This window comes from Mastomys coucha, unplaced genomic scaffold, assembly GCF_008632895.1.
Source record: "Mastomys coucha isolate ucsf_1 unplaced genomic scaffold, UCSF_Mcou_1 pScaffold14, whole genome shotgun sequence".
In the NCBI taxonomy this organism is placed as follows: domain Eukaryota; kingdom Metazoa; phylum Chordata; class Mammalia; order Rodentia; family Muridae; genus Mastomys; species Mastomys coucha.
The window spans coordinates 102,209,801-102,218,678 of record NW_022196896.1 but is presented as its reverse complement, the minus strand read 5'-3'; the positions used below and the strand labels follow the sequence as shown (position 1 = coordinate 102,218,678).

Sequence of the window (8,878 nt, the reverse complement as noted above, 5' to 3'; positions counted from 1 at the left end):
ATCATCTCATGGTGGTATAAATGAATTTCTAAGAGTATTACTATAAAATTGCCTTTAGAGATTCTTATTTTTTAGTTTCCCTGCCTCTGCTTCAGGCTAACATCTTTCAGATTTTCCCCCAACCCCCAACAGGCCTTGGAATTTATCTAGCTTTTGTTCTTCCTATTTAAGCAATTGCCTGATCCTACCCTGTGTCCAGCCTTATAAAAACTTCCCCTTTGGGTAAAATAAATAAAATGTCAAACTCTTCAGAAAGTTATGACCCTTTTACCTGTTGAAGCGAGAGTAAGAGACTCCCTGCTTGGGACAACACAACTCTTTGTAGGCTATTCTAAGACTCAGGTCTGTTTTGAAGGGACCCAGGAGGAGGGCAGCCAGCTCCACCTAGCAACAACCTCCAGAAAGTGAATCACAGATTATAATTTCATTTGTGGGGCCTGACTCCAGTTCTCTTCCTCAGCAGTGCTGTTTTGTAAATCCATCTTACTGAAAATTTTACTGTGGTTTCCCAAAACCAGAAGTTTAGACACTCAAGGAAATCTTGCTGATGAGTAGGCACACTACCAGAGGAACAGACCATATTATTGCCAGAGCAAACATCCTATATCCTTGGTTATTGGAATCTTCCTTTGTTAAGGATGACTTTCTCTGGATGAACATTTATGAGATGAGTATCCTTACATTTTTGTGCATTTGAAGAGACCTATCCAGGTTCTTCACACAAACCAATTCCAAAGGCATAAGAATCACCTTGTCAGGCTCATCCCAGAAATGGTCCAGCTGTGCAGTTGGTCTCTCTGGTCTTTCAAACCCCTACCGTCATGGCTCATTACGCTCTGCTTGCAGCATTCTGGGACTTTTCTAGCCCAAAGTTTCAAACTCTTCCTTAAGTCAGTTCTGTTCAGACCCCTGCCCTGTGGAGGATTGGGTTTTATGGAACAAACTCAATCCAGCATTCTAATTTCCCTGAGTCTTTGAATCCCTTCATCATCATTAAGCCAAGGAATACCAAACATCTCCAGCTCATTCACAGTAGGCTACCTTTTGATCCATACTTCAGAAAGCCAATCAAATAAATTATTGACAAGCCTTTAACTGTGTGAGTTACAATCTTAAACCCAGAATCTCTTCTCTATAGGCCCATATCAATAAATTTACTCTGATTTAGATGTAGACTCACCCTTACCCACACCCTTAAAATCCATTCCTATACATTCCTCAGACTTATGCTTTTATGAATAAAATAATCCATTAAGTTCTTTTGGGATATAGGGTACCATTACATAGGTCACACTTTCTGCCTCACCTACAGGGGTCTGCTTAACCTTGAGTCTGGATATATAAGTCTGGAGACAAAGATGGGTGGGAAATGAAGTCCGTCAGCACTGTCTCGGTAGACAATGAAGACCATTGCTTAGTCCACAGACAGTGTAGCATTACTTCTGTCAGGCAAGGACAGAGATGGCAGTAGTTCAGGGGATTGGGGTGGGGATGCATCCCCTGCCAAAGGTGGGTCATCAGATTCTGAGAGTTCAATGCTCTCAACCTCATCAAGCTCTTCCTTTGTTTTGTTTGGGTGGTTGTTAGTATATCCAGAGATGCTAGAATCGATTAGCATATTCTTTGACTTTCCACAAATGGTTAAAAACTTTATTTATAGAGTCACAAAATTCTTTGATCCTCACAAGAGGTGAATCAGGAGTTTCAAATGCATTTATCCTACACAATTCTTTAACCATTTCACACTACAAATACCATTACTCCCCATCCTACCAGAAGAGCCCTTAGTAATGGTAGGTTTCATTGAGCTGGAGAGCTAGCTCTACATAACATCAAATTCACTAAACAAACATAACCGCTCCTGGCACTAGAATTAGTACTAGTCAATGCTCTGTAGAGGAACAAAACTGATTGAATGAATATATGTTACAAAATGAACTTATTAGATTGGATTTCATGATACTAGCTGAGTAGTCCAACAATAAGAGGTGGTATGTTGTGAACCTATTGGGTAGTAGGTCCAGCCTCAAGGCTGGTTCCCACAATAGTCCCAGTCTGACAGTGAATGCCTAAGGATTTCTGAAGAGTTGTTTGTTGCCTTCAGTCTACGTAGGAGGAACAAAGAAGCTGGATTCTAATGTCAGTGAAGAATGACAGCAATCAATGCAGCAGCAATGGAGCAGATGCACTCACCAGCAAGATGTGGAAGTTAGCTAACCAAAGCAACATTCCTTTTGCTTCAGATCTCTTTATATTAGGGCTTCCATTAGAAAGCAGTGTTTTCTCTTGGAAAACCTCTTCCCCCCAGCTCATACTTTCATGAGTTACCTCTCACAGATCAGTCCAGAGGCATGTCTCTTAACTTTTTCCAAATCTAACCAAGTTGGCAACTAAAATTAACCAACACAGTAGGTGAAAAAATTATCTCATTTGTATAAATGAAAGCCCACGGAAATAAATGGATCTAAGCAAGGATTCAAAATGATTTTTGAGATGACAGTAAGACCAAGTTCACCTTAATGGTCATTCTGATTAAAGTAAATATTGAGGCTAGTAACTATTTTGAAGATATAGTTGAAACATTGACAGATGTTTCACAGCCTAGAAAACACTACTCAATTTTCTGTCTTTGTTTGGGTGTCCGTTGGCATGTTTGCAAAACATGACAGTAGCCACTAAAGTGGATTGAATCTGGATGGATCACACCATTACTTCCTCATTCTCTAGCCAACAAAGAGGGAGGTGATGTTACCTATGACCAGATCACAGGCAATGTAAAATGGATGATTACCTAGTTCATTTCGAGATTGGTTGGCACTTTATTGGTTAAAACTTGTAAGGCTTAAGAGGAAGATAACATCTTCTAATTTATAAACTGGAACATAGGAGCTCAGTGGAACCCTAAGAGATGCAATGGTGACACTTATGCACTTCTTTGAGTGCTAAAATCACACCCTTGGCTATAAGAGTCATCCACTGAGAGAAAAGAAAGGAGGATAAATTTGTCTCTTGGGTGTGTGCATCAGCATGGGGGAGGCAGTCTAATTTGGAATATATCCATACATCTTTAATAAGGAGAGCTGAGTATAATATTCACTTCTCTTCAGGCTTTCTGAACAGCACTGTATAAACAATAACATCAGAGAACAGAGATGAGCACCACAAGGCTAGTCAGTAAGTGCTATATAAGTAGCACAAATAGATGAACTTCAGTGGATGCATGGAGTCACAAGCCTTAGTTGGGCAATCTCAGATGTTCATATCCCATTTTCTTCCCTAGACTACTCTTATCTCTATCCTCTCATTAGAGACTGTGCTCTCTGTGGCAATATTATCACACTTAAGTAATTATTTCATAAAAGAATTATATCCAGCAACTTTTTCAGCTTCACTAGGAGACGTCGAAACTGGAAACTGGCTTCCAACCAAAGATGCTACATGCTGAAGTAGCTGCAATAAACTGAAGCCATTAGGGCTATTTGCAATCTAAGTGGATGTGTCTTTGTTAAAATTTGATGTTTATTTTTAATATGGTTGCCTGCCCTTCTCTATTTGAACAGCTCATTACACCTTAAATATAAACCACATGTGCACTAGAGCATTTGGGTAATTTTCTGGGGCAAAGAATTTGGGCTGTGATCCAACACGAAAAATATAGTACTTTAATATTTATTTGCATCTGTTTGGTATTGTCATGATCCATACAAGATTGAATCATTTTACTTTCCTTTTAAAATTTAAAAAAAAGAAAAGAAAAGGAAAAGAAAGCTTTGTTCACAGACTACTTGTAGTTGAGTGGATTTGAAATGCTTCATTAGAGATTCAGGAACTCTTTTCAGATATTAGCATTGTGAGCACTGATGAAGAAAAATGTAACGAACAACAAGCTTTGAACAATACTGCGGCTGATTTGGTAAAGCTATGTTTTGGGCTGAAACAATAAGACGTTTGATCAAATCAACCACAGAGGAGGAAATGGTATGGCAAAAGAGGAGTTTCTAATGGGGACAGACAATGAACTATGCATCAGAAACAGCTGCAGGGAAATGGACCCCACTGCTGAGTCTCCACATCAGACCACCACAATTTTGATTCCCAGGCTGACCAGGTGCCTTTCCATCTGCATGATATATTTAGAAAAGAAGACAAATCAGACAGTATTTTCTATTCATAATGTGCTTGCTGTCTTAAAGGTTTTCCTTATTAATTTTGTTATCTGTCTAACGTGCAAATAAGGACAACTGGTTCAACAATGAGAGTTTTGATACACTTAGATGTGGTAGGCTTCCTCCCTTTTCCATGCAGAGGGATGGACAACCTGCTTCTATAAAGTCTACATTTGACATTCCATGGTGTGTTAAAAGAAGTTCAGAAACAGTATTTCTCTAACGGAAGTGGTTGTATTGAACAAAGAACGCTGGCAAAATGAAGACCCCCAAATGAAATGACTAAGCACAGTAAGATTAACATGGTACTCAGGATGCCCAGAACATAACTGTGCTGGAGAGGTGCTGCTGCACATTCCTGATGGTCCTATCCTAGATGGAATATGCTTTGTCACCTCGTAATATCACCAGGACACACAATACTCAAGAGTTACAGGGTCAGTACGTGCTCGCCCTTAAATCTTCCCTGGCTAGGATTACATTGAGTCACAGAGCACTGACCAGAGCTGCTCTTATGCCACTTATAAGAGGGAACCAGGAAATGTAGAGAAGCAAGGGAAGTTTTAAACATCAGTTTCTTTTATTGAAAATAGATTTTTTTCTCATATAATATATTCTGATTACAGTTCCCCCCCTCTACTTTTCCCAGTTTTTCCCATCTGAATCTTCCCACCTCCTTTCTTGTCTCTCATTAGAAAGCAAACAGGCTTCTAAAAGCTAACAATAAAATACAATTGATATAATAGAAGTAATAGAATATAAATAAGATGAAACAAATACTAACACATCAGAATAGCACAAAACAAACAAGTAAAAGAATCCAAGAAAAAGCACAAGAGATAGATATAGATGCAGAGACCCATTCATTCACACACTCAAAAATCCCATCAAAACACCGAACTGGAAGCCATTAGATACATGCAAAGGACCTTTCAGGTAAAAAGGGAAGAGAAAAATATATTAATAAAATTTTAAAAAGAATTTTAAAGATAAATTTAAAAAGGAGAAGCCCTGACATGACATAATGAGACAAGGAACCTCCAAAGACGCCCTTGAAATCATTTTCTCTTGGCCTTCTACTGCTGAGCATGCATCCCACTCTTCAAAATACTTTGTTTCCCCAGTGAATCCCCCTTGAAGAAAAGTAAATTTTAATTTGCAAGTTAGAAATCGCTTCTGAGTAAGGGTTGGAGTATGTGTCCATTTCTCCTTTCAGATCCAGAATTCCATCAGGTACAGTCTCTGTGCCTGCTGCCACCATCTCTGTTCAGATGTGCTTTGATCATGTTGACTTAGACAGCCTTGTTTTCTTGATGTCCTCCATCCCTTTTGGCTTTCACACTCTTGCCACTTCCACTTCAGCATTTGTTGAGTCCCAAGGGAGGGAGTAGATGTAGCGCTGAGTGTTCCATGGTCTTTCACTCTCTACAAAATGCCTGGCTGAGAATCTTTGTGTTTGTTCCAATTTGCTGCACAAGAAAGCTTCTCTGGTGATGGTTGAGCAAAGCACAGATCTATGAGTATAGTAGAATGTCATCAGGAGTCATTTTATTGCTAGGGTTTTTTGGTGGTAGTGTTTTGGTTTTTAGAACAGTAGTATTTGGTTTTTCTCTAGGTCTCTGAGTTATATAATTTCAGGTTCTTGGTCACTTAAGCAGTGATAGGTATGGGTTCCAATGTTATGGGGCAAGGCTGAAGTCAAATCAGATATTGACTGGTAACACCTACAAGTTTTGTGCTTCCATTGTATTAGTATTGCAGACAGGACTCCATTGTAGATCAAAAGTTGGTGGCTGAGTTACTGTTATCATTTTTCCTTTAGTGACATGCAGAGGACCTTGCTGTACCAAAGACACTAGAAAGAAGGAATGAAGACTCTGTATAGGCACCATCTTAGCTTCTCCATGTTCAATGGAAGTGCTGCTTTCAACAACAGGCCCTTGCTGCCAGTTTGTAGAGAGCAACCCATAGTCTTAGCAACAGCTGGAATTTTTTAGGGATTCCCATGGAACCCCTTTGGCCAACAAGTCAATTAGATGTAACCCAATCCCAGTACTGGAAGCTCTAGTTGGTGACAAGATGTCCAGATGGGACTCTATATTCTACATTATTTAGTGATATCATTTAGATTATCTTCATATAGGTATATATTTTAGGAGGCTTCTACTGAATTACGTTTCTATACTACTCTTATTTTAGCTGTCTCTCTTCATATTCCTTCTCACATCATCCTCTTTCTTCTAATTTGGGACAGAGGATCAACTCACTTGATCATCCCATTCCTGTCCCCGAGATCCATCCATAACTATCCACTCTAGTTCCCTTTCCTAGTGAGGTCTACCTGTACCTACTAGTTTGTTATTCTATACCTAACCTCTATGGTTCTATGGACTATAGCTTGGTTATCAATTTTTAATATCTAATATCTACATATAAGTGAATATATATCATACTTCTCTTTTGGAGTCTGAGTTACTTCACTTAGGATTTTTTTTAAGGTCAGTTTACTTACAAATTTCATTTTTTAATGACTAACATTCCACTGTATAAATGTACTGCATTCACTTTATCCATTCTTCTGTTGAGGACTATCTAGGTTATTTCCAACTTATGGTTTTTATAGAGAGTAATGATTATGGTTGAACAAGTGTTTCTGAAGTAGGATGATGTGGTCTTTAGGTATATGCTCAAGAATTGGTAAAGCTAGGTTTTGAGTTAGATCTCATCTCTCTGAAGAACCACCAAACATAGTAGCTGTGCAAGTTTGCAGTCTCACCAGCAATGGATGAGTGTTCCTCTTGCTCCACATTCTTCTCTAGAATGTACTGCCATTTGTTACATTGAGCTAAGCCATTTTGATGATGTAGGATGAAATCTAAAAGTAATTTTGATTTGCATTTCTCTGATGACTAAGGATCTTGAACACTTCTTTAATTGTTTTTCACCCATTTTGGTTTACACGTGAGACTTCTTTGTGTAGAAATGGCTTTGTTTGTTTTCTTGATATCTGGTTTTTTAGTTCTTTATATATTTTAGAAATTAGCCCTCTATCAGATGAGTAATTCTATAGGCTGCTGCCTTGTTGAAATGACAATGTGCTCTGTAAGTTTGAGGCCAGCCTGGTCTACAGAGGGAGTTTCAGGACAGCCAGGACTCTTGAAGAAACCCTAGTTTCAAACAAACAAACAACAACGACAAAAATAAAAGTCAAACCAAAAATAAAACACAAAAACAAAATCAAAATCAAAAACCAAACAAACAAAAAAACCAAACCAAAACAAAAAACCCCCCAAAAAACAAAGTAACAGTAGACAAAGCTGGTTTAAGTGCAAGAAAGACTTAACAGTGAGTTTTCGTTCTGCAGTGCTGGGAGATAAACACAGGTCCTCAAGTATTCCAGTGAGCGCTCTACCACCGGACTACTCTCCCAGCTCTACAGACTTCTTTTATAAGACAAATGCATTGGTCATCTCCAGTGTAATATTAATTTGCTTCCAGGATGGTGAGATAGTCTTCTTCAAGCATCTGAGTGGCGGCAAGCACCCTGCTGTCTCCTAGCTCCGGAAGCTGAGTGAACAAGCAGAGATGTGGAACCTTTGAGGCTGTTTGGTTCTATAGAACTGGAGACCTGTAAATCACTGCACTCCACTGGGCCAGTCTCAGGGATGCCGCACTTTGGATTTACCTTTCCTTCACTTGGAGCCCCTTCTGATAACACTTCTTTTTTCCTTCACGCTGCCTACTCGGCTTTTCCTGTCGTTCAGTTCCCCAGAGAGCTTGGAGTTGGACTCTGCTGCTGCAGAAGCAGGTTCTTCGCAGTCCCGAACTTTGGCTCCGGGCATGTTTACTCAGTCTGGTTTCCCCCCTTTTCACAGATGCTTCTGCGGAGGTCCGGACTTCTGTTGAAGTTTCTTGCCCTAAGTGATCATGGTCAGCGATTGCTACGGCAGAAGTGCCCTGATTTGTGGTCGTTCCTGTGCTAGTTCCCATAGACTTGGAAATGACCTTCAGCTTACGGTTTACAAGGCTTCTTCTTGTGTTTCACTTTAGAATTGTGTTTCAGAAAGAACTCACAGGATTCTTGCAGCACTCTTTCAGCTTTCACTGATGAGGTCTCACTTGCAGTTTCTCTTAAAGATCCCAACCCATTCTGTGCATATCTTTTTGCTTCCAACCCAGAAGACCGCAGAGATACCAACAATGAACGTCTTCAGATAGTTTATCATAAATAAGGCCAATTCTGGTCGAGCTTTGGGGTTTGCCTGATAAGGACACGGGGTGCGGTACAGGTGATCAGAGAACCACTTCATCTCCCAGGTGATCCTGTTCACTAGCTCATAGACATAGCAACCAAGAAGTGTCACTAAGCGCACAAGACACAGGCCACTGAAGACTCCAATGCGAATCATGAGATTTTGCATAGTGTCTAAGGAAGATACAATACAATGTGTCAGTAGTATTTTAAAAACATTTTTTAAGTTTAAATTTTTAAAAAAGGGTAAAAGTTGAGTGTGGTGGCTCAAGCCTTTAACCCCAGCATTTAGGAGAGAAGAATGAGCTGCAGAGGGGGCAGATCTCTGTGATCTGCCTGGTACAGACTGAGCACAGGACAGCTGAGGAGAGCTACACTATGAGACCCTATCTCAGAAAATAAAACAATATAATAAATGGCCATAATTCAATCTTGAGTGGTCATGAAACACTTTAAACAA

The 8,878-nt window shown here is 39.6% G+C and overlaps 1 pseudogene; it reads right to left on the bottom strand.

Moving 5' to 3' along the window:
* Nucleotides 1-7,683: 7,683 nt before the first annotated feature.
* On the bottom strand, nt 7,684-8,587 carry LOC116089470 (annotated as a pseudogene).
* Nucleotides 8,588-8,878: the final 291 nt, after the last annotated feature.